Source organism: Podarcis raffonei, chromosome 14 (assembly GCF_027172205.1).
Source record: "Podarcis raffonei isolate rPodRaf1 chromosome 14, rPodRaf1.pri, whole genome shotgun sequence".
Lineage (NCBI taxonomy): Eukaryota > Metazoa > Chordata > Lepidosauria > Squamata > Lacertidae > Podarcis > Podarcis raffonei.
Genome location: NC_070615.1, coordinates 27,106,849 through 27,133,454, shown reverse-complemented (window position 1 = coordinate 27,133,454; position 26,606 = coordinate 27,106,849).

Below are 26,606 nucleotides of genomic sequence, written 5' to 3'. Positions count from 1 at the left end.
CAGTGTCCTTCTTGAATAGACATGTTCCTGTGTCACAGACTTCCAGCACTAGAGCATCTTGAGGAGATAGCCTCTAGGTCCATCTCCCAAGGCTTAATCCTGCCCCTTCCATTTTGCATTTTTCTACTTCTGTTTTATTATTGGACACCTTCCCCAGGTTTTTTTATTATTATTTTAAAAAATGGATTCAGCCTCACTTTTTATTTAACAACTGAATATGAAATCCAGCTTGATTGTAATAAAACTTTAAGGCTCCCTGCGGTGTTTGCAGAAAGGTGAGGATGGAAGAACAAACAAACAAACCCACCTTATGAGCAGTGCTGGATTTATGTATAAGCTAAACAAGCTATAGCTTAGGGCCCCACTCTCTTGGGGGCCCCAAAAGAAATCAAAAGAAAAAAAACTGGATGTACATTTCCAAAATATAAGATAAAAAACAAATAAAATTATGTGCAAATGGCTATATGGTAATCTATAAATTACCATATAGCATATATTCAACACAAAAAACAGCAACAATTTGTTGTTGACAAAGGACAGCTGGACATATAAAGGGCCCCATTGCCTTCAGTAGCTTAGGGCCTCATCAAACCTAAATCTGGCCCTGTTTTCCCACTTCAACACTTTTCAAAGTTAAATCACATCTTGCAATGTGAAATTCAGAGGCCAGAACCAGCTGTCTTGCCCCAATTTGGGGCCAGGGCTTTGACTCTCTGCAAGATGTTGTTCCTTCTCCCTCTGCCTGTGGGTGGGTGTGCAAAGTCTCCTTATCTGCTTGCAACACTGCTTTTGAGCAGATCCAGGAGCAATTCATTCCCTGTTAACAAGAGTCAGTGAACCTGAGCTGGTGAGTGGAAGACAGACAGGGGCTCCTCTCTGCTTGGTCCTGGACCACTTTGTGTGTCGACTTCAGTTGGAAGAAGCAAGCTTTGCTCAGCCTTAGAAGGCTCCCCAAACGCTGCAATGTTGCTTAGAGCCAGAAGCTCCTGCCATCTCCCCAAAGGCAACTCCTTGCCTGATTTTGCCTCATTTTAAAACATCTGCAACTCTGCAAAAAAAGAAGAAGAAACGGAGCAGAGACTCTGGGATGCTCATTAGCTGCTGTTCTTCGTCTGGGAGTGCTTTTTCCTCTTTGCCCCCACAAAATGCTTTGCTGAGCTTTGGTGGGATTTCTGCCTCTATCAAATATTCAAGGCATAGGCCATTTGGGGGTTGGCGTGGAACAGAGTGGAGTTGGGAGGTTGTGCGGGTGGGGGAATAATAAAGGAAACTTAAAAGGTTCGTCTGCAACCGTGGTTGACTCTGCCTTCTCTGTGGCTCGACTTGTGCCTCTGTTAACTAAGCATCCATTGCTGACAGCTTTGGAGCGATGCTTGTTTTGCAATTTACAAGGTTGGGCTGGGCTGCTTGTGCCGCTGAAAGAGAGAGCAATGCCGCAGGATTTGCATAAAATTTGCCCAGGCTAGTTGGTAATATCAAGGTGCAAATTGAGAAAGGGTTACTGTAATTTTCATAGAAATAGCACGATATGATACCTCTCCGCCGTGAGGGAAATGGGGAGCGAGGTCCCTGCTCTCTCTGGTTTGGTTTGCTAATTCCTGATGGGCAACTTCAAGGAACGTAAGAAGAGGCTGCTGGATCAGGCTAGGAGGGGCCCATCTAGTCAGGCATCCTGTTCTCACAGTGGCAAGTCAGATGCCCAAATGGGAAGAAGCCTGCAAGCAGGACCTGGGGCCAAGAGCCCTCTCCCCTCCTGCAGTTTCCAGCAAGTGGGATTCAGAAGTACAGTGGTACCTCGGGTTAAGAACTTAATTCGTTCCGGAGGTCCGTTCTTAACCTGAAATGGTTCTTAACCTGAAGCACCACTTTAGCTAATGGGGCCTCCCGCTGCTGCCGCACGATTTCTGTTCTCATCCTGAAGCAAAGTTCTTAACCCAAGGTGCTATTTCTGGGTTAGCGGAGTCTGTAACCTGAAGCGTATGTAACCTGAAGCGTCTGTAACCCGAGGTACCACTGTATTGCTGCCTCCAACCATGGAGGTAGAGCATAGCTGTCATGATTAGTTGTTGTCGCTAGCCTTCTCCTCCATGAAGCCCCCTCTTGCTTTCTGCTCTTAAAACCAGACTTGGACCATCCAGCCTTTCAGATACTGCCATCGGTGTAGTTTGATGTGTGCTACAGCCTTAAACGCCACCTGGGCACCACCTGAGAATCTGGCCTGCCCCTCTCCATATCGTCCTCACAGCAGCCCTGTGCAGTAGGCCTGGGTGAGAGAGCTGGCTCAAGGTCACCTGGTGAGCTTCTTCATGGCCAAGTGGTCTCCCTCAGGAGGTTGTGGACTCTCCTTCCTTGGAGGTTTTTAAGCAGAGGTTGGACAGCCATCTGTTGAGGACGCTTTAGCTGAGATTCTTGCATTGGATGGGTCCCTTACAAGTCTATGATTCTGAAATTTGACCCCTGATCTCTCAGCTTGCACCTGTGCCTTGCACCTTGCACCTTTCTTGCACTGTGTCATTCCAACCTCTGGTTTCGGTGTGGGAGCTCCTGGAGGGCTGTTGAAGGAACCTCTGTGCTTCTCAGACGTCCCTCCGGTGGAGCGGTGGTGACCCCACCCAATCTTGCTCAGCAGCCTGGATGATTAACAAGGAGGAGTGATCAGATCCTGGCACTGGGTGCAGCAGTCCCCCCACCCCCTCCCCGCCGCTACCTCCTGCCTCCCATGACTCAGGCAACGGCAACACAACACCTTTGCCTCTTGCATCGTCTCTGTGTGTGTTCCTCTGGCATCACCTCCTCCTTGGTGGCTCTTCCTGTTCGGTTCCCACCCCCTTCCCTGGAGGCTGGCACCTGCAGCCCTTGGCTGCCGAGCTAATGAGCCGCCCGCCACCCACAGGCAAGGCTGGGTGACGTTCCTGGGGTGGGGGAGAGGCCGTATCTCGTGCGCTTTCAAAGAGATGGCTCCAGATAGCAGCACAGATGTGCTCAGGTCTCCGCCGCCCTGTCTCATGTTCACACAGGAACGAGGCCTGCTGCTGGCTGGCTGCCTCCGAGATGGGCCTGCACCCTGCAGTGGGGCTTCTGGTTGCCCCAGACCCTCAGGTCAAGTGTGCTTGGAGGCACACAGGGGCAAAACTAGGCTTTATTTCACCCAGGTCAAAGACCCAGTTTGGCACACACACCTGCATTTGCACACACACAAATGGCCAGGGTCCAAATCCCCACTCAGCCATGAAGTCCACTGGGTGATTTTCAGCTGCCACTGCCTCTCAACCCAACCTACCTCACAGGGTTGTTGTGGGGATTAAACGGAGGTGGGTGGGGGACGAGCCTTGGAGGAAAGGTGGGCTATAGATGCAATAAACAAACAAATAATAAACCCTGCCTTATACTGTGCTGACCAGCAGAAACTTAAGTGCCAGTTTCAGCTGGAAAGGAGAAGCAGAAGCAGCTGTTCTTGCAAAAATAAAAATAAATGCCACCAGCACATTTTCCACCTAACTCTGAGCAGGGCTTCTTTGCCCTGAACTCAGTCAACTCTCTCCAACAAGCCTCTCTGGGTTCGAAACACGCTCCCATGTGATAACAGGCTTTTTTTTTAAGGCAGAGATGCCAGCTGTGATGTTTTGGCCTGCGCTGCCAGATGCCATGCCAAGGTGGTGGTGGAGGAGCTGGCCCTGCAAGTCTTCCTACCGAGAGGAGATTGAGTATTTCTGGCACAGCCCCTGGCAAATGTGGAAACCTGGCTGTGCTGAGACTTCAGCTTGTTTCTATGTTTTTGCTCTGTCATACGTATTTTATTCTGCTTTTGCCAGCCACGAGGAAAGATGCAGAAGATGCAGTCTGAGCAGAGAAGTCCCTATCCAGGACCACTGCAGGACTTCTAACATCCCTCCCTCCCTCCTCTTCCACTAGACCAATAATAATACTAATAATAATAATAATAATAATAATAATAATAAATTTATTATTTGTACCCTGCCCATCTGGCTGGGTTTCCCCAGCCACTCTGGGCGGCTTCCACAAAGACCAAAAATAAACTAAGATGTTGCACATTAAAAACTTCCCTGAACAGCTTCCCCAACCCATTGGCAAGCACTTTTTGGGATCAGTTAATCAACCAGCTTTAAATCCACCTAACAGTAACATTGTCCAGCCCACATTTAACCAGCTTCTCCCCTGCCAGGGAGTGTGCTGAAAGCCTTACTGAAATCAAGATGCACTACATCCGCAGCGTTCCACTCATCCACCTAGGTCATTTGCCAGTTGGTGCTTCCGAGCAAAGAGAGCCCAGCTTGGCGTTTCAGCAGCTGTTTGGCCGCCTTCCTTTCTGCATCCCTGCCTAACCAGTGCAATATTGCTTCTCGGTGCCTCTGTGCTATTTTCCCTGCCAAAGCTCTGCCATCCTTGAGTGGCATCTCTCTTGCCGCCTCCGTGGGCGTGACACACGCTGCAAATGGCAGGGTAGATTTCACTACCTTTCCTTGCCGAAAGGAAAAGGCCTGCCCTGTCCTACAGAATGAAAAGGATGCCTTCCAGGGGGCAGGGCTGGTTCCCACTCCCTCTTTCCAATATACATATATATACACATAGACTTTTTGCAACAAGCTGGGTGGGTGCTGTCAGGGTTCTGCATTCCGGGAAGCCTGCCAGGCCTCCCATGTACATTGAATACTTTACAAGTTGTCAACTGAAATTGCACCCTTGGAGAAAGTTTGTCTATATGGAAAACCACCCAGCAGTCCCTCTCTGAGCAGATGCCAAGAGAACTCCCCGCCCCTTTGCCTGCCTCTCTAGCTTGTCATCAAGATGCAGAGTCCCTCGAGGCGTGAGTGGGAGGGAGCACCCCCGGGGGGCTGCCAACTTCAAAATTGCTGGCTGTGCTGCAAGGGCATCTTAGGCAGGGGGCAGCAGCTCTTTATGGATGTATGACAACATGGGCAAGCACTCAGCCCTACAGGAAGCATGTCTCTGAACCCGTGCAAAGTCCAGCAGCCTTGGTTCTTCTTGCCTCACCCGCTAGTTCCCTAAAAAAGATGAGGAAGCTTTGCCCCCTCCCACAATTCAAGAGTGTATGGGTGGGTGGGGTGCTCAACTGCTGAGAGGATGACGCTCTGCACATGATTGGAGAAACTCGCTTCTTGTTTTTCCCTGCAGCCTTGAAATGCATGGAAATGAAGGGCTAAGCTTGGGGAAGACACACAGGGGATCACTGCCTTCTGAACCAGCCACCACCCCAAGAAGGAGGAGGAGATGTGTTGGTGCCCGGAGATTCCTTATTGAGAATGACAAAAGGCTGCTGTGTGCAAATCTGCCAGGTGGGTTGCCTTCCTGCCACAGGTTCTCCAGGGGTCGATAAGTTGTCAATGGACTTTTCAACCCCACCCCCTGCCCTTCAGTCCTGCTGGCCCATGTAGGAATGAATGAGATGACCAGCAGAAACATACATAAAGACAGCCAGCAGCCAGCGTGATTTGGTGGCTGGAATGTCAGGCTGTGACCTGAGATAGAAAGAGGGTTCCTATCCCCATGTGGACATGAAGCTCATCTTGGGCCAGTTTCTAACTCTCAGCCTCACCTAACTCACAGGGCTGTTGTGAGGATAAAATGGGGAGGAGGAGAACTATGTTTGTCACCTTGGTCTCCTTGGAGGAAGGGTGGGATAGAATTGCAAGAAACAAGCAATAATTCTTGAAATGATCTCCAAAGACTATGGAGCTCTAGGGAGGAAATAAATGGTCTTGGGGGCATGGTGTGTGTGTGTTTGTGTGTGTGTATTTGCTGCTCCTTCCTGTTTGAAGAAAGGGAATCCAGGCAACCTTGGAAGTCAGGGGTGATGGGGGAAGCTGTGCCCCTCCATACATCCTTGGGCTCCAGCTCCCATCAGCCCCAGCCAGCAGGAGGCTCAGGGATGATGGGAGTTGGAGTCCAGCAACAGCTGGAGGGCCAAAAGTTCTCCATCCTTGCTGGAAGTGCACAACTGGCAATGCAGATCCTCCTGGGCAGGGGCTGGGATGTTGGGATCATGACGTACCCTACCAAAATGAAACACTCTTGGCAGAAGGTGGGGAGCGCCTTACGAGGGCTGGGAAGCACCCATTGAGTGGGTGCGTTGCAAGCCAGACCACAAGGGCTTGAAACTGAACAGGAAGGCAAAAGTCCAGGGTTTAAGCCCTGAGCCAACTTGTCTTGTGGACAAGATCAGGCATGGAGAAACAGGAAGCAGGCCCAGGGTAGGAGGTGGTGCTCAGTATATTTTATAGGCAAATATGTCAGGCAATCCAGGAAGGTGAGATGAGACTCCAGATTTGGACAAGAGCAGTGGGAGGGGTTACACATTGTTCCAAAAGGACAGATAGCAGTATGTAAGAGGAAGGAGTTCCCCACACAAAAGTGCAGTTAAACTGTGGAACTCACTTCCTCAGGAGGTGGTGCTGGCTTCCAACTTGGATGGCTTTAAAAGAGGATTAGACAAATTCATGGAAGAGGAGAGGGCTATTGATGACTACTAGCCCTTGTAGCTATGATCTGCCTCCACAACTGGAGGAAGTAATGCTTCTGAACACCAGTTGCTGGAAACCATGGGACGCAAGAGTTGCTCTTGTGCCTGAATCCCGCTGGCAGGTTTCCCACAGGTTGGCCACTGTGACAAGAGGATGCTGGAGTCGATGGGCCATGGGCCTGATCCAGCAGACTCCATGTTCTTATGCACATGTTGTGCACTGTGTTGTGGTTACGTTAAAGCTCTTTGGTATAATTACTTTTTTAAAAGCTTTTATTCAGGATTTTCTTGTGTAACAAACAAAGAAAGAAAAGTACATATAGTGTCAATTCATAGAGTCTTGCATATTGTAGGTCATGGATTAAATATTTTAAAAAACAAAACAGGGACACCAAGTGACCTCCCTGCAAATTTTGTATACAGGCACCCGTAGTCCAAGGGATCTGTAGGGTGCCCTTTGGGGGCAGGTTGTGTGCCAAGGTGTACTTAAAATGCCAGCGAGGCTTCTCTTGGGATGGTTGGTAGTCAGTCACTATCGCTCAGTTTAGCCTACCTCACAGAGTCGTCGTGAGGATAAGGTGGGGGGTGGGGGCCTGGCTGAATTGGTGGCTTTAAATACTGAAGAGCTGGCTGCCCTGGGGGACCACATCTAGCTAGGAAATCACGCCTTCTGGACGTGATCTGGAAAAGTCGCCCCCGCCACCCACCCACTGTTTCTCAAGCCACTTGGGGCTGACTAATACTGAAACTCTGGAGGAGGAAGAAGGCGAGCAGCAGGCCACAGGCAGGTGCTGCCTTGAGGTCTTCTTTGCATAGCTAGACACATGTCAAAGCAAGGAAGGCTGCCCCAGAGTTGCAAGGCTTCTTCCGCTGAGTAATTGTGTGGAAGGGCCAGAATGCAATGGATTGCAGGTGGTTGGACGAGATGACCCTTGTGTACCACAAAACTCTACAATCCTTTGATTCTATGTAATGAAAGCTAAGTCCTTTTTCATTTTGTTTCGTTGAGAGGAGGAAGGGGGCAGCATGCCTGGGAGGGAGCAAGCTGCAAAATGCCACATGTCACTCACTGCCGCGCGTAAATGTTCCGTATCAACAAAGTGTGCCTGTGCTTTCCTAGGTTGCATAATTTTATTCTGCTCACTGGTAGGGAGGGACAGTGAGCAAGCAGAGAAGCGGAACCCATTGGCCTCATCCTGTTGCAGTCATCCAGAATCCTTCCCGCCCCCTCCAGCTTTGGAGAGTTTGCTTGTAACTGCCCTAAATGCATGAGCAGTGGTGCACCTACATTTTGGGGGGCCCATGAAAAATTCACCAGATTTGTTTGGTGCAAACTCTCCTAATACGCACATCATTCCCCTTGATTCAAAAAGAAAAAAGCTGGGATGCCTTAGGTTTCCTGCAACTGGACCGATCTTCACCATTGGCTCCCCAAAACTCTGTGGGGAAGTTGTTGATTTTACTACCTTTTTTTTAACTTTAAAAGGGGAAGATGTGGGTGGAGGGAGATCGTAACTCTGATGTGACCTTTGGGGGAAACCCAGCTGCCTGCCCCAAGCTGCTCCCTCCCCGCCCTGGGTTTCTGCATAACCAGTCATGTGCCTTTTCTTCCAGCTCTCATTTTTATAAACTTCTGCTCCTTAACCGCAATGCTCGCTGTTCTTGAAAGGTAACTGCTGCGGCAGCTCGGTGATAGAGAATCTGCCTTGCATGCAGAAGGTTCCTGGTTCAATCCCCAATGATATCTCCTGGAAGGGTTGGGAAAATATCTCCTGCCTGAGAAACCCCAGAGAGATGCTCCTACTGCCAGAGAGTGCACACAGCACTGAGCTAGCTGGACCCAGGGTCCGACTCTGTGGGAGGGAGCTTCCCGTGTCCCCTAAGCAAGTTCCCCACAGTCTGTTTTAGGACTATCGCTCCCATTGAAAAGCTCCCAGAGCAGCACAGAGCTGACCCTGTGGTTGCATCCTGCCCTGCAAATTTGTTAATTAGGCCCAGCATATACAACAATTAGGGACATGGGTGGCGCTGTGGGTTAAACAACAGAGCCTAGGACTTGCCGATCAGAAGGTCGGTGGTTCGAATCCCTGCGACGGGGTGAGCTCCCGTTGCTCGGTCCCTGCTCCTGCCAACCTAGCAGTTCGAAAGCACGTCAAAGTGCAAGTAGATAAACAGGTACCACTCCGGCGGGAAGGTAAACGGGGTTTCCATGCACTGCTCTGGTTCACCAGAAGTGGCTTAGTCATGCTGGCCACATGACCCGGAAGCTGTACGCCGGCTCCCTCGGCCAATAAAGCGAGATGAGCGCTGCAACCCCAGAGTTGGTCACGACTGGACCTAATGGTCAGGGGTCCCTTTACCTTTATATAACAATTCATCAGCATAATGGCATATCCATTCTATTCTAGGACCCACATCTCTGCCCTGCCCAGCCTCTGCTGCTTAATAGGCACATTTATTAGATTTCCTTCTGCCTTTCTCATTTACTTTTTAAATTTTGTTCTTTATTAAATCTTTTCTTTTTTCCTGGTCTTTAATTCCACTTGAGCATCAGACCAAAAGGAATCGGTTTAGAAAAAGATTAGCCTGCCTGGGAGGAAGAAAAAAATCTTTTCCGAGTATGCGCTGCGCTTAACTGTTCTGGTTGTAGCTGGAAATGAACCTACAAGTATGAAAAGTAGATTAGGGACACATTGGATCGGGGCCAAGGAGCTCCTTCCTGCCTCCTAGCGGGAGATGGAAAGGGTCTTTACCATTTTCTTTACCATTTAAGAACAGCTGTTACTTCAAAAGAGTTGATGGGTTATTCAGAAAAGGTTGGCACCTGCAGATGTGAAGCAGGTGAGGGTGGCAGGGAATGGGGTCACTGCCCCACTAAACTCAGTGTATACCCAGCCAGTTCCAAATAGCTTCCTGCCCAGGCCTGCCTGCCATCTTCCCCCTCCAGCTCCTCTACCCCCATCTCAGTGTCATCCTTGCAGAACATTAGAACAGAATAAGAGTCCCTTCCTGGAGCAGTCTGATTTTGAAAGACAGCTGAGCTTTGGGTCTGGTATCGTTTCAGAAAGTGCAAGTAACGCTGTTGGCATCTGCCTGTCTTGAGAGACAAAGGAGTGTGCCTCTGGGGCTGAAGTTAAACAGCTGCGTTAACAGCACGGATGTGACCTCCGCTGGGCAGTATGTTTGGGGGTCCTTGGCTGCCCAGGTGACAAGACCCCCCTCTCTACCCTGCTGATGTGGTCCAAAGGAAAGCAGAGCAATATGTTTGGCACCAGCTTGGCTGCAGGAGTCGCTGGAAGGAGGCGTACAAGGTGCCATCCAACCGTCTTAGGGACTCCACTCTGAATTTGTGTAGGGTTTACTCCTTAACCCTTTCTTCTCCCAAAGATGTCCCACAAGACAGCAGAGGTGTAGGGTCAGTTTTCCTTCTCCTAGATGGGCTACTTTCCCAGGCTGAGGAGTCTCATCTGCCCCTCACTTTCATTTGAAGGTAAACAACCAGTGGGAGGAGCTTGTTGATGCAAATACAACTGGAAGCATCCCCTGATGTCACCGGGGGTCGTGCCATGGCCCTAGTCACCAGCAGGGCATCGGACAGGATCCACGACTGCCGGATACCTTTAACGGAATACCCAACAAGGGGAGGGGCAGGTGATGGCCTCACCCCGCCCACCAACACATGACACATATTCCAATGCCTAACTGCCACCCGAGCCGAAGAGGCTCGCCGCCTGATACCCTCACAGATGCAACCAATCCCTAATGCTACTGATGATATCAGCCAACCGCACATCATTTCCTTGATCAGACAAATGAACGCCATCGTCTCTAAACAGGGCCGCCTCGCTGAACCTGATGTCAGCATGCTTGATCACATGGCCGTTAATAAAACGCAATTTGCAGGCCACCACATGATTCAAGCGTTTCCTGGGTTTGTCAATGGCCACAGGGCAACAACTGCCACGCCCAACTCTCCTCTTCAGAAGGGAGGACCAAAACAAGGAGACTCTGGAAATAAAGCAGCAAGTTTGTCTAAGTCCTTTTTTACACTCTTGGCCTCATCTGCTGCATAGGTTTGCATTCAAATGTGAATGGAATTGCGTTTCCCCTACTCACATGTAGCAGCTGCCTTTTCATTAGGACTCTTTTTTCCAAGCATGAAGGAATTGTGATTGTTGCCATTGCTGGGATGCGGCTTATAATTGTGGCAAAAATAAGTGTTTGTGTCAAATTTTGCTTTAAAAGAGAAGGGAAAGGGAGCCAGCTCCTTTTCCCGTTGCCTTTTCTCTGCTTTTGATCCTTGAATAATCAGCTGTGCTGGCCGATTTAGCCTGGGAAATTAAATTAATTCTCCTGCTCTGATTCCTCCAAGTGTATGTTCTGTTATGAATTATTGAAACAGGTTTATTTATGCAGTTTGATATTTTTCAGTTTTAGGGAAGCAATTAAGTTTTGCCCAAGTTGCTGATCAACAGCCTCCGTCATTAATCTCTGCTTTCTTTGGGTTAATTTTCCTCCTTTGTTTGCTCTCTACACAACAGGATCACCCAATATAGATTTTTTTTTCTTTCTGCTGGTGGTTTACACAACCTGCTTCTCCATCTTGATGTGGGACTCTTAAGTGCATAGCCAGAAAGTCTAGAGCAGCCAACCTGGTGGTCTCCAAAAAATTCGGATGGTGACTCCCATCACCTAGGCACAATGGCTATGCTCTGCCTCTGCAGCTGGAAACAGCAATGGTTTTGAATACCAGTTGCTGGAAGCCACAGGAGGGGAGAGGGCTCTTGTGCTCAACTCCTTCCAGTAGATTTCCTACAGGCATCTCGTTGGTCACTGGGAGACCAGGATGCTAGACTATGTTCTGATCCAGCAGGCTCTTCTGATGTTCTAAAGTTTCCTGGCCCAACCAGGTTTGCTGGGCTGCCCCACCCCTTCCTGCTCTTCTGGGCCCAGTGATTGCTCCTCCGAGCTCCACCTGGCCTCCCCTTCTCCCCTCCCTGCTTTGCCTGGCTCAGCCTGCCCCTCTCTGACAGCCACCAGAGCACTACTAAAACCAGCTGAGCTGAAACTGGCATGTAAAAATCTCTTGCAAATTTCCCCTCTGAGAAGCAAACTTTGTGATGAGATGTGCCTCAAAGGGATGGTTTTCCTTCTCCATCAAGAGAAGCGTCCCTCAGGAGCCAGAATCCTCATGAAGAAGCAGCAGGAAGTCTACCATGTGCACACACTCCTCCTACATTATTCTCTTTGTTCCTTCCTAACCTGCCAATGCTGTTCACCTTCCATGGCTTCTCTTTCATCTCTCCTTTCACCTGTTCCATCCTTCTCCCTTTTCTCTTCTCTGTGGCTGCTGCACCTTGGAGAACACCAAGAGTTTCTCTGTTGTACTGCGGAGGATAGAAACTGGAGTTGGTGGCGCTGAAAAAATAAAAGGCATATAAAGGAGAATTCCCTGGATGCCAAGATACAGGTGTGGGGCAAGTACTCTTTGGTGAGAGAACCCCAGCAGAGATTTAAAATCATAAAACATGCAGCAAAGTAATGCATCAAAATATAGGCTGCTAAACCTTTAAAATATGCCCTTGTAAATTCCTTCAAAAGTTTCTCTCTTCCCCTACGAGAAAACCCTCCACATGTTTGGTAAGCTAAAAATGGTTTACTGGCAAATTCTCCAAAGGTCAATTTCATGTGCTTTTCCATACCTCATTTAGAAAAAGTTACACAGGCAGTAAAACTTGGCTAAGTTACAAAGTTGTGAAAGTTCCTAAATTATGGTTATAGGAACTCAAAAGTGGCTTGTAAGAGCCATGCAACTGCAGGAACCAGCTCAGACCTCCTCACACAATGAGTTTCTTTGGTAAACTGGAAGATGAGCAAAAGCTTGATTACCTAGTCCCAAGGTGAGCTAAGCCTGGCAGGACAGCTTACTCTATGGTCTTAACCCCTTCATGGATTAATTAGACTTAATGTTGCTTATATGAGGCTGGCGCTGTGGGTTAAACCACAGAGCCTAGGGCTTGCAAATCAGAAGATCAGTGGTTCGAATCGCCGTGATGGGGTGAGCTCCTGTTGCTTGGTCCCAGCTCCTGCCAACCTAGCAGTTCAAAAGCACGAAGTGCAATTAGATAAATAGGTACTGCTCCGGTGGGAAGGTAAACAGTGTTTCCGTGTGCTGCTCTGGTTCACCAGAAGTGGTTTAGTCATGCTGGCCACATGACCATGTCCATGGCTCCTAGCCATAATGGCTATGCTCTGTCTCCACAGCTGGAGGCAGAAAGGCTTCTGAATATCAGTTACTGGGAACCACAGTAGGGGAAAGGGCTCTTGTGGGCAACTCCTGCTTGAGAGCTTCCCAGAAGAGGCTTCTGGCTTGCCACTATGAGAACAGGATGCTGGACTAGATGAACCATGGGCCTGATCCAGCAGGTTTCTTACGTTCTTCATGTGATTCTTTTCTTGGCCACACAGATCCAGAGTCAACATCACTTTCCAGATGAGACAAAAGTCCAAAGTTTCCCCCTTCCCTCCAGATCCCGGCTGGGGCAGATGGGAGTTGCTCTCATCAGGCTCCGTCAACATGGCCAGGCTGGCTGGGTCTGATAGGAGCTGTAGTCCAAAACATATGGAGGGCACCAGGTTGGCCAAGGTTGGTGCAGAGTGCAGAGAAGTCTTCTCATACCCGCTGGGTTTTCTTTGTCTTGAACGGAGCTGCCTGAAAAGTGCTAAGTTCTGATGAAACTTGTCAAAGGGATATTGATTTGCGATCAAAGGGATGTGGTTGGGGTGGTGGTTTGGGGGGTGCAGGAAGGGAAGAAAGCTCCGCTGAATAAAAGGAATATTTGAATTCCCCTTTCTTTCTAAAAAGAAGTGAAGGAAGCTGGTTTCTCTCTAGGTAGGTGTTGCTGCCAAGCCTTTCATGTAAAAGCTTAAATGGAATCTGGAATGAGGGGGAAATCTCACCGGAGCCTTGGTGATCCTTGTAGCCCTCAATTAAAATTAATACGAGCATTGATCTGTACAATTTATTAATGGGCCGGCCCTGATGGGGGAGCTGCTCTGATAAACAGCTGCAGCCCCAAACAGCCCACGCTGCGTGTCCCCCCCCCACCCTGCCACCGCAACTTACTGGGCTCCTTCGGGGGTCCCCTGTCACTGCCTCCCAACCGGTTTTTAATTGGTCTGACTTGTTACTATTCAAACACTGCAGGACCAATTAGCTGGCGGTCTTTTCTGACCCACGGCTGGCGTGGGGCGAGGAAGCCCCTGAGGCTCGCTGTGAAAAATAGGAATAAAAAGAAGTTGCAGCTTCAGCCTGCGAGCTTTCCATTCCTCTCTCTGGCTCCCTGATTAACAATCCTGTCAGGGTTATCGCAAGCCTGAAATATTAATGCTGGTTGCAGCTGGGGGGGGGGAGCTTTCCCCCCTTTTCGTTTTATGCTTTCTATTAATCTTTAATGATAGCATTGGTCATTGAGGCTCTTTTATCTTGTCAGATAAATGTATGGTTAACAGGCTAATGAGACTTCCAAAGCCGGCTGCCAGCCATCCAGGGCATGCGGCGACCTTTGACCTCTCTCGCGAGGGTGAGGCAGGGAGGAGGGAGGCATGCCATGGCGCCGTTGGCAAAGGGGCTGAGGATGGATGGAGAGGAACTGATGGATGGGTTAAGCTGTGCGGCGCCAGGGTCAGGGGGGGTCCCTTGGCTCGGGGAAGCAATTGCGGTTTTATTACCGGCAGGATCCAAGGGGGGTGTAATTAGATGTAGCTCGGCTGCTTTATTAATAAGTAATCTGTGCTGTCATTGCTTTGGGTTCGCGAGTCTCTTCCGCTGGTAATTGAGGGCATTGGTGTGGCTTTATTTATTAATTAATGTGAGGTGCATTTCCCCGCTTACGGCAGAGAGACCGCGGTGGGGGAGAGGAAACCAGTCCATCCATAGCCCGTGGCTGGAAAAGATAATGGCTGCATTGTCGCCCCCTGGCCACCTATGGCTCATTAACACAGCCACTTCCGAAGCTTACAAACTGGGGCCACGTATACTCGTGGGAGTTCTGTTATTACAGTGCATTCCATTGCTTGTCTTTGACATACCCTCCAACATTTCTCCTATGAAAATAGGGACGTCCAAAATTATTATTATTATTATTATTATTATTATTATTATTATTATTATTACTACACCCTGCTCATCTGACTAGGTTGCCCCAGTCACTCTGGGTGACTTCCAACATACAGTGGTACCTCGTGTTACATACGCTTCAGGTTACATATGCTTCAGGTTACAGACTCCACTAACTCAGAAATAGTACCTCGGGTTAAGAACTTTGCTTCAGGATGAGAACAGAAATCGTGCTCCGGCAGCACGGCAGCAGCAGGAGGCCCCATTAGCTAAAGTGGTGCTTCAGGTTAAGAACAGTTTCAGGTTAAGAATGGACCTCTGGAACGAATTAAGTACTTAACCCAAGGTACCACTGTATATAAAACAGTAAACATTTTTAAAAAAACTTCCCTACACAGAGCTGCCTCCAGATGTCATCCACTGTAAAGGTTGCATAGTTATGCCCTCCCTACCCTCCAAACATACCCTTGCATAACTCCATACCCTCCAACATTTTTCCAATGAATATAGGGGCGTCCTAAGGAAAAGTGGGTCATTTTGGGATCAAATCAGAAACCAGGATGGCTTCTGTAAATCCAAGACTGTCCTTGGGAAATAGGGACGCTTGGAGGGTCTGGGGTTGAAGTGGGGTGGAATCCAGTGGCTCTTAGCAATGAATATCCAACCCTTTCTGCGACACAGACCCTGATCCTCTTGGGAGTGTACTCTGGGGAGCAAGCATCCCCAGAGACGCAGCCTGTGGCCCAACCTCTGGATGTTGCTGGGATAGGGCGTCCATCAGACCCCATCTAGCATGGCCAATGGTCAGGGCTGAAAGGAGTTGAGGCCCAAGAAGCATCTGGTGGGCATAAGAAGAAGAAGCAGAAGAGTTTGGATTTGATATCCCGCTTTATCACTACCCGAAGGAGTCTCAAAGCAGCTAACATTGTCCTTTCCCTTCCTCCCCCACAACAAACATTCTGTGAGGTGAGTGGAGCTGAGAGTCTTCAAAGAAGTGTGACTAGCCCAAGGTCACCCAGCAGCTGCATATGGAGGAGCGGGGATGCGAACCCGGTTCACCAGATTATGAATCTACTGCTCTTAACCACTACACCACACTGGCTAAGGTTGGGGGCTGCTGATATAGGCACACATGAAATGGTAGCTCAGTTAGTTAGAGCATGGTGCTGACAAGGCCAAGGTTGCAGGTTCGATCCTTGTAAGGGACAGCTGCATTGCAGAGGGTTGGCCTGGATGATGGTCAGGGTCCCTTCCAATTGTATGGTTCTATGAATATTGGCGCTGTGGGTAAAACCTCAGTGCCTAGGACTTGCTGATCGTAAGGTCGGCGGTTCGAATCCCCGCGGCGGGGTGAGCTCCCGCAGTTCAGTCCCAGCTCCTGCCCACCTAGCAGTTCGAAAGCACCCCTAAGTGCAAGTAGATAAATAGGTACCGCTTTATAGCGGGAAGGTAAACGGCGTTTCCGTGTGCGGCACTGGTGCTGGCTCGCCAGTTGCAGCTTTGTCACGCTGGCCACGTGACTGGGAAGTGTCTTTGGACGGCACCGGCTCCCAGCCTCTTGAGTGAGATGAGCGCGCAACCCTAGAGTCGGACACGACTGGCCCGTACGGGCAGGGGTACCTTTATTATGAATATGGGCATGCATCTGGACGTTTGCCCAGCCTACAGGCCATGCTCTTTCGGAAGTCCCACTGCTCAGTCTCTATTTAAAGAGGGCTGCCATGACCTTCTGTATGCTGAGCGAGTGCTTCAGGGTAAAGAGTTGTGCATCTCCCTTCGATTTCGCATTGCAATCTGCCACCAGAAATCGGGGGTAGGCGACATAGCTGTCCGTCCAGCACCCAGCGAAATGCAGATTCCTCCACCCACCCCCAGAACAGCTCCGTTCTTCAAGAAGCAAACACACACACACACACACACACACAGAGGACATGCAACATGAAAAGCAGCTGCTTGAGCAACGGTGCCAGTTAATAGCACTCTGAAATTAAAACGCCCACGCAAGACTGGGAGCAATTTCTCCAGGAGGGGATTCAGCAATTGTCTTCATGTTAATCAGCCTCGACTCATCTTAGCCCACATTAATAATAAAAAAAGGCAAATGCATTCGAGGAAGTGCCCTTCAGTGGGAAACATCCACAATATCATAATGAGCTCCAAGGGAAGGTGGGGGAGAATCCCTCTGACATATAAAGGCAGGAAGAAAGCAGCCATTGCAGTTGGCTTCTCAGCGGACAGCAACTTATTCTGATCTGGGAGATTTCATCTCATTGCTCTGTTGCAGCTAGTGAATGCAACTCCACGTTGGTTGTGGTTGTCATTAAGGATGCAGAGTGGCCTGTGATGAATAATAAAAGGTCACTATGAGCAGCTCAGGGATGCGGGTGGCGCTGTGGGTTAAACCACAGAGCCTAGGGCTTGCCGATCAGAAGGTTGGCGGTTCAAATCCCCGCAATGGGGTGAGCTCCCGTTGCTCGGTCCCTGCTCCTGCCAACCTAGCAGTTCAAAAGCGCGTCAAAGTGCAAGTAGATAAATAGGTACCACTCTGGCAGGAAGGTAAACGGCGTTTCCGTCCGCTGCTCTGGTTCGCCAGAAGCGGCTTAGTCCTGCTGGCCACATGACCTGGAAGCTGTACACCAGCTCCCTCTGCCAATAAAGCAAGATGAGCACCACAACCCCAGAGTCGGCCACGACTGGACCTAATGGTCAGGGGTCCCTTTACCTTTACCTTTATGGGCAGGTCAAGCACATTCCCTGCTTTTGCAGTGCATCCTCCAAGTAGGGAGGGTGAACAGCAGAGTTTGTCTGCCTTTGAAGCTTTGAATCCAACAAGCAGACTTCCTTGGGATATTTGCTCTTCTGCAGACAACTTTACCCTCTCACCATGACAGGTCAAAGGCTTTGGCAAAGGAGATCACCCTGTGTAAGAATTGTAGAATCACAGAATTGCAGAGTTGGAAGGGATGTCAAGGGCCATTTAGCCCAACCCCCTGCAATGCAGGAATCACAACTAAAGAGTCCCTGACTGGGGGCCACCCAACTCTGTTTAAAGCCCTCCAGTGAAGGAAAGCCCACCACCTTCCGAGGGAATCCTTTCCACTGACAAACAGCTCTTTCCATCAGAAAGTTCTTCCTAATGTTGAGCTGGAAGCTCCTGTCTTGCCATTTGAATCCATTGGTTTGGATCTTCCCCTTTGGAGCGACAGAAAGCAAGCTTGCTCTACCTTCCATGTGAGAGCCCTTCAGACATTTGGAGATGGCTATCATGCCACCCTTCTTCTCCAGGCTAAAGGGTCTTGGAAGAGGCTGGCTGCTGAGTCAGGCGAAAGAGGACCCATCTTAGCCCAGCATTCTTTCCTCCCAGTGGCCAATGGGATGTCTTCAGGACGCCTGAGAGGGAGGGACTAATTTGCACAGGTGTAAGACCTCAAAATCCTGCCAACCTAGCAGTTCGAAAGCACGTCAAAGTGCAAGTAGATAAATAGGTACCGCTCTGGCGGGAAGGTAAATGGTGTTTCCGTGCGCTGCTCTGGTTCGCCAGAAGCGGCTTAGTCATGCTGGCCACATGACCCGGAAGTGGTATGCTGGCTCCCTCAGCCAGTAAAGCAAGATGAGCGCTGCAACCCCAGAGTCAGTCACAACTGGACCTAATGGTCAGGGGTCCCTTTACCTTTACCTTTAAGATCTCAAAAACAGAAATTTGGCAGCATATGCATCTCATGGCATGTTTGCTTTAGGCAACTTATGGGTTATTTTGTGTTTTGGGGAAGGTTTAAACAAATATTTTGATTCCCCCAAACAGGAACGTTAACCACTGCCATTTAGACGACTGCGTCTTTCACCCTATTAGTCGTACACAATTTGTTCCCATTTTGCTTGGAATCATCTGTTTGTTTCTGCCATAAAGATTTGATTACTTTCCTTGTTTCATTAATCTTCGTTTGTCTAATTATTTGCTTAATCTTTTTAATCACTGGTTTAAGTGGAAGGAGAAGGCGTTTAGCGGGAATTGCTCGTTCTGATTAATTCCAGGGGTGTTCCTTCGTGCTCCCCACTCTCCTGCGGACGGTTAGCTTGCTAGTTTCCGAAAACCAATTGGTTGGTTAAGAAGGCCTAGTTCCTAAGTTGGAAAGATGGGGGCAAGTGTTTTATCCAGGGCAGGAGTAGGTAGCTTCAGATACAACAGGATTTCTAGTGGGAAGCTCACACTTAATGGCTTGGATGCTATGGAATATTATTCATTTACTACTCATTTATTGGGACATGGGTGGCGCTGTCATCTAAACCACAGAGCCTAGGACTTGCCGATCAGAAGGTCGGTGGTTCGAATCCCCGTGATGGGGTGAGCTCCCATTGATCGTTCCCAGTTCCTGCCAACCTAGCAGTTTGAAAGCGCGTCAAAGTGCAAGTAGATAAGTAGGTGCCGCTCCAGCGGAAAGGTAAACGGCGTTTCTGTGTGCTGCTCTGGTTCGCCAGAAGTGGCTTAGTCATGCTGGCCACATGACCCGGCTCCCTCGGCTAATACGCCGGCTCCCTCGGCCAATAAAGCGAGATGAGTGCCACAACCCCAGAGTCGGCCACAACTGGACCTAATGGTCAGGGGTCCCTTTACCTTTACTCATTTATTACACTTCTATGCCACCTTTTCCCCAAGGAGCTCAAGGTGGTGCACAAGGTTCCTCTTCCTTTGAGTTTTATCCTCACAACAACCCTGTGAGGTAGGTTAGGTGGAGAGTGAGTGGCTGGCCCAAGGTCTCCCAGTGAGCTTCATGGCCAAGTGGGGATTTGGACTCTGGTTTATCCCTTGTCCCAGTCTGACACTCTAACCACTGCGCTACCCTGGTGGTAGAGTTGCCATACATTCAGAATTTCCCAGACATACCCGGAATACTGTATCTGAAAGCAGTGTCCGGGCGGAAACTGGCAAAACGTCCGGGGAAATCTGGATGTATGGCAACCAATGTCGGTAGTGTCATTTTTGCTAATGTTCCTAAAAAAGAGCTCAACAACTTTGCCAAAAGAAGCTCAACATGGCAACCCTACTACTCATGCTGTGGCAAAATTCTCACGTCCAGGGATGGACAAATCTGTTAATTTCTGTTAATTCCCCTCTTTCATTTTCCCAGTCTTCAGTTCAGTTTGCCACTTCTCTGCATCAGTTTGCATTTTTTATGCATGTCTAAAAAGCCTCCATGAAGATCCACCTGCATTTTAGTGAGCAGCTCTCACAATATACACATTTTGAAAAATATAGTTTTGCCTCATATACAGATTTTTGCAAACAGTTTCCTCTAATGCACCCCCCTATGTTATGTTTTCTGGTAAATGAATCTCTACACACCCCTTCTCCTAATGCACATATATTTGGATTGGAGAACTGCATTGCAAAATTCAGAGAATTGCAAATTTCAAAGGCTAGCTGCATTTCGGTCTGTGTATTGATTCGGGGTGTGTGACTTAGATAGGTCCCCCATTCCACCCCTGCCTCCTCAGAAAAAGGTGTCTGTTGAAGTCAGAAATGCTTCCTTCCACCTTTATTTAAAACTCCTTGAGCTTTAACAAGGCGCCTTCAGACAGCTGAAGTACTGCCCTTTGCTTTGAATTAGAAATACACACAATTTTGCAAATAAGTGTAATTGTTTAAAGGGTTTACATGGAGAAGGGACCCCAGCAAAGGAAAGCAAAAATGTACCCGGCCTCTGCTTAATGATTTCCCTCTTTCTCTGACTCTTTCTGTGATAATCTGTCACAAGCAAAACTTGAAAGCCTTGTTCTCACCTCATCTATTGGCCAGAACAAGGAACACCTGCCATTTACGCTGGCACTCTGGAAGATGACTCCCTTGCGCCTGCCCTGAGGAAGGCGGTGCTCCGCTGTGTTCCCCCCTCCCCTATGCTGCATACGGCTTCCCTTTGCTCTCCTGCGCACATCCGTGTTGCTCAGGCAAGCAAATCCTTTCCTTCCACCTCCCTTCATATTCACCAAATCTCTAAAGCTTCCAAGAGCGTCCCTTTGATCTTGCAGGCCTTGTCCTTGCCTCTCCCCCGCTCCCCCCGCAACTCCGCTGAAGGCTAGGAAGGATGAATATTTCATGCTATGTCTGTGTTTTGACTCTTGCTATGAGAGATGCAATTTTTCACCAGCCCGGGGTGTTTGTCTGCTCCTGTAATCACTCGCCTCAATCACGGATGTAGCGTTTTATGAATTAATAAAAATGATCATGGGTAATCCGGTGGGATTCTGGGAAAAAGAAGGTTGCTTGGCAGAATCTTAATGGGCTCGGCTGAGAATGGGAGGGACTCATTTCCTTTCATGTTATCTGTCTTTCTCGTGACTCTGCTCTCCCTCCCCACAGCCCACACCCTTTCTGTTCTGGACACCCCCTTGCAGTCTGCTCCCCCTAAATCACTGTTGTGCAAATGAGGGTTTTCCTGTCCCATCTAAAAGAGCCATCCACTGCCGACCGTTTGCAGCGAAGGGCACCTGCTCTCCTCTCCTAATTGAGTGTGCAGCCTGCCAATTTGTCATGTTTATCTCCGGCCTCTTCCTGGGAAGCATGAGACTGAACAGCCAGTGTGTTTGTGTGTGTGTGTGTGTGTGTGTGTGTGTGTGTGTGTCTGCTTCTCTGCTCCAGAACACTGAAGCCATCGCATTAAAAAAATAAAATTGACAGCTCTCCTGCTTATTACTGAATAATTCATTGTTGCACGAGGGCCTTCAGATACCATCTTCCTCCCTGTTCTCTTCCCCGCCCCCAACTTCTCTCTCTACAACGCCCCCCCCCGAACTCTGCCCACTTGGGGAAACTTTATTATGCCTTTGCTCTTATTACAGAATCTGCGGACAAAAGATAATTGCTTGGCTTGACTCTGCCATTGATATGAAAATAAGATTTAAATTATTCACTCCTGCTTAAAGGTTAGTTGAAGGTTATTATGGAGGATGGAGAACGGCGGCTCTTCATAACGTTTCTGGTCAAGATGAGGTCCGGCTGGGAAACAGGAGAGAGAGGGGAGGGAAATCCTTTTGCACCACAAGCAAAGAAGGTGTCCCGCTGTTCTGAATGAACAGAGAAGGTCCTTAATCGTTCAGAAGTCGGTTATGCAGAAGGACAGAGCTGCCACCTCTCGCCCTTGCATTGACACACTTGCAAGGAGGGTTGATGCGTTTTGCTGTACTCTGACCCCAGAATTCCTTGCAGGACTCGGACAGCTGTTTCATGGACAGTGTGGAATAAAAGGGATGTCAATTTTTAGGGGTTCATCTTTCTGCCTTTTCAAACAACAACCTGGTTGGAATAAAATGTGCATCTTACTGAAACTTTAGTATAGGGGCCATCTTCAAACGGTGGATGACACGTTAGGATAATGTACAGTTTCATAAACAGAAGAACCGACCCTCAAGCTATGGATCTAGTCATGCGATTGTCTGGCAGCTCTGTGCATTAGGGAGATGCTCTGCTGTTCCCATTTGCATAGTCTAGACCAGTGGTTCCCAAAGCTTTGGGTGCCACCGGCCCCTTGGTTCCATGAACTCATCACCTATAAAAAGCACTATTCAGAATAGTGGTTTGCATGACCCACCAAGGAAGATAAATTATAAAATAATAAATAATAAAGTAAAATAAAATAAAATAAACCATAAATAGATAAATGATAAAAAATTAAAAAAACACAATAACATTCAAAACAGCCCCTTTTATTCCAAATCCAATTAAAACAGTATCATTTAATTCATTCAACAATATTGATGAACTTGATCCAACGTTACCAGCTTTTCAATGTCATAGACACCTCCAGGGTCCCCTTGCTGTCCCCATGCCTCTTAGTCCCTCCCCCCGCCAGGAATCCCCCCATCAAGGAGGCAGTACTGCCCACTTTGGGACCCATGGGTCTAGGGGATGAGGAGACTGAGTGAGGGGAAAGAGTATAGGATGCTGCCCATCCTGAGCAGCTTAGAACCACAGAATTGTAGAGTTGGAAGAGACCACAAGGATCATTTGTGGTCCAACTCCCTGCCGTGCAGGAATATTTTGCCCAATCTGGGGCTCAAACCCACATCCCTGAGATTAAGAGTCTCCTGCTCTACCTGCTGAGCTTCTGCTCTTGGCTGGTTGGCCATGATTAACCCTGTCCTCACCCCCATCAGCTTCCTTTTACAAGGATCTTGAAGAATTTGACAGAGCCATTTCCCTCCTCGCTGGGCAATCTCTTTTTGTGCCACTGCCTGCCCCCGCCATGCCAGCATCCTTCTGGAAGGATAACAAGCACCAGGATGCTCTCTGGAAGGCACCCAGCCTTACTTGGCACTGTTGGATGTGTTCATAGTGAAAGGCTCTTGGGTCCTCCTCCTCCTCCTGCATGCCAATCCACTATGGGAGTGGGATGTTTTCTTGGCTTGGCTTCCATCCTGGCTCTGCTCCATTTTGTACTTTTTTCTACATACAACACCATCAGTGTATTCAGGAAGGTTCCTACACTGAGTTAAAACAAATTGGATTCAATGATGGGTGGGATTGCCAAAGTCATTTTCCCCAGAGCCTCACCCCCTTTTCATTTTATTTTTTTGCCATGTACATAAAGCTGTATGTGCACAAATTGAATGTGCATAAGTTACAGGCGGGAACGCTGGTGGCGCTATGGGTAAAACCTCAGTGCCTAGGACTTGCCGATCATATGGTCGGCGGTTCGAATCCCCGCAGCGGGGTGTGCTCCCGTCGTTCGGTCCCAGCTCCTGCCCACCTAGCGGTTTGAAAGCACCCCTAAGTGCAAATAGATAAATAGGTACCGCTTTATAGCAGGAAGGTAAACGGCATTTCTGTGCGCTGCGCTGGTGCTGGCTCACCAGAGCAGCTTCGTCACGCTGGCCACATGACCCAGAAGTGTCTTCAGACAGCGCTGGCTCCCGGCCTCTTAAGCGAGATGAGCACGCAACCCCAGAGTCGGTCACAACTGGCCCGTATGGGCAGGGGTACCTTTACCTTTACCTTTAAGTTACAGGCATACTGTATTTAATAACACGGGTGGCGCTGTGGTCTAAACCACTGAGCCTCTTGGGCTTGTTGATTAGAAGGTCGGCAGTTTGAATCCCTGTGACGGGGTGAGCTCCCATTGCTCTGTCCCAGCTCCTGACCAACCTAGCAGTTTGAAAGCACACCAGTGCAAGTAGGTAAATAGGTACCGCTGTGGTGGGAAGGTAAACGGTGTTTCCATGCGCTCTGGTTTCCGTCACGGTGTTCCGTTGTGCCAGAAGCAATTTAGTCATGCTAGACACATGACCCGGAAAGCTGTCTGCGGACAAACACTGGCTCCCTCGGCCTGAAAGCGAGATGAGCGCCGCAACCCCAGAGTCACCTTTGACTGGACTTAACCATCCAGGGGTCCTTTACCTCCCTCAAAAGTTAGCCCAGTGGTGTGATGGCAGATAAGAATCTGGTCCTCCAGGCCAAAAAGTTTTCCCTGCCCCTCTTAATGGATATGGTGTTCTTCCCCTGCTGCCTGTTGGGCATGGCAAACAGAAGAACGAAGGACTCAGAATGGCTTGGCATGATTAGCTGCGATTCTTGCATTCGCCAGGGGTTGGACTGGATGACCTTTGGGGGCGCCTCCCAACTCTGCAGTTCTATTATTCTTTTATGAGTATCACTCCTTGGTTAGTCCTAACAGCAGTGAATTTCCTGCAGGCTCTGCCTGTTCGCCTGTAGCCTGCATCCTATAATCGAGGCTCTTATATTTAATCTCCAGGCTGTGTCCGCACTGGCGAGGCCCCTTTCAGTCAGCCGAGATCAAGGCAGGCAGGAATCCAACTCCCGCAGGACTCCCTCTGACAGAACATGGCTGGCTGCATTGAGGCGCTGGGCTGTGTGATGTGCCTGCGCTGCGAGCAATCAAAGGGTGAGCTATGGCGGCTCTCTCTCTCTCCCCCCCCCCGGGGTCTCGTTGGCAGTTTGGGGGTTTGAAGAGAACTTTCTAGCCTCGGGCTGCTTTCAAAAATCTGACGGCTTCTCCTGTTTAAACAGCCTGGCTGGGGGGCAAACTGTTTATTTCTGTGTCAGTCACAGAACGTAGCTAAGCCATGAGGTTTTGCGGGACACCCTCCCTGCTTTGGAGAGTGGGGGCAGGGAGAGAGGGAAAGTGATGGGGCGGGGAGAAGAGGTGGCTGGACCAGATTTCCATTCCAGGAGTCAATCTATTCTAGCATCCTGTTCTCAGAGTGGTCATCCAGAGGCCCAGAATGAGAAACCAGCAAGCAGGACATGAGCACAAGAGCCCTCTCTCCCCCCCTGCAGCTTCCAGCCAATGGCGTTCAGAAGCATCACTTTCTCCAAATGTGGAGGCAGCGCATGACCTCCAACATGGCTGGTAGCCACTGATACCCTTTGATAGCCTCAGGGCCGTCTTAAGCATATCTGGCACCGTGGTGCAAAGCTCCCTGTTATGGCATGGGAATCTGATCCAGAGGCTGAACCTGAGGAATCCTAGCCTGCACAGGAGTCCCCGCCTCCAGGGCCGGCTGAGCTGGGGCAGGGGCTTGAACCTGAAGGGCCCTCACCTGTGCCGGATCCTCAGGAGCAGACACCAGCTGAATCTGCTCTGGCTCCGGAGGTGATTGAAGACCCACTGCCTGCAGGTGCTCCTCTCCCAGCCCTGTCAGGGAAAGGTGTGGTTGCCTCTGGGTCCAGTAACCCTCCAGCCTCTCCTGAGCTGCAGAGGCTCAGGGCAGAGAGGCGGAGGGAACTAAGTTCTTGCAGGAGGAGTGCTCGCCTCCAGGCCAGGAGAGGCGAGTCACCTGTGGACCAGGGCCGCCCTATGCCTCAGAGGAGATAAAGGCCAGCCCGCCCAGTCCCAGGTTGCGGGAGCAACATCGTTGGTTACCTGTTCCTGTCGGCTCCCTGTCCTGTTTTCTGCCAAAGTTCCTGACCACGCCCGACTCCCTGCCTTGGACCCCGCTTCAGCCTCGGACCGGACACGGACCACGCCGCATGGTATCCTCCCCCCCGGGACCAGCACACTCCGTCTGTTGCCCCCCGTTTCCCAGAGTTGTCCACCTTTTTTTAGGGAGGACGGCACTGCCGGTGGGGCTGGAGGAGGTGGGCAGTGGCTGGAGGGCAGCTCCTCCAGCGGGAAAGAGGCAGAGGCTGGACGCGGCACCTCCGGGCTCAGCTGGCCGCTTTGTGCCACGGTGGCCACAGCAGACGGAGGCTCCAGGCGCGGCGCTGCTTTGGCACGGCATGGCGGAGGCGGGCGAGGGCGGCAAGCTGATGCCAGGAGGCACCACGTCCAGCCACCGTCTCTTCCCTGGCACCCTGCAGAACATGGTGCCCCGGCACCCCGCGCCACTAGCCTCTATGGGTAAGACGCCCCTGGATAGCCTTATCTTCCATGAGATAGCCTTCTCCCTTGATCTCTTCCTCTCTGCTGTGTCGTGGCTCCCTTGTCTACATCTGGTTTATTCTTTTGTGTGTGTTTTCTTGCTGGAAAGGGAAAGGAGTGGGGTGGCGTGTGTGTGGAAGGAGACTCCCCAAACAGCATCTTCTGTGTACATTGGCATTTATTCAATTGATAGATTTACACCCGTGTTCGGCCTGCACTCTAAACCCCCTCTAAACCATTAGGGAGCTGTTTACTTCAGTATGACCTTTGTTATCTGTTGGCGAGTCTATAGGCAAGGTCGGTTTTAATCATCCCAGCCACCTGGTGATCAATAGAGGCACTTTTCACACCAGGAATTCCTTTTTTCTCTCTGCCTATATTTTCCCGTCATTTCATGAGACAGATTCATTTGGAGAAACCGGGATGGACTTTGCTCAGCTGAAGCTCACTGGGGCCATGGAAAGTGGTGGAGGGTTATTTCCTGCACTGTTGTTGTTGCTGATGCTTTTTTAAAAATAGCTGCTCCCCACGAAGCTATTCCACAGCTCGTCAATACCTACTTAACAAATCTGCTTTTAAAACAAGGCATCCAATTTTGCTTGGCTAACTGCCCTGG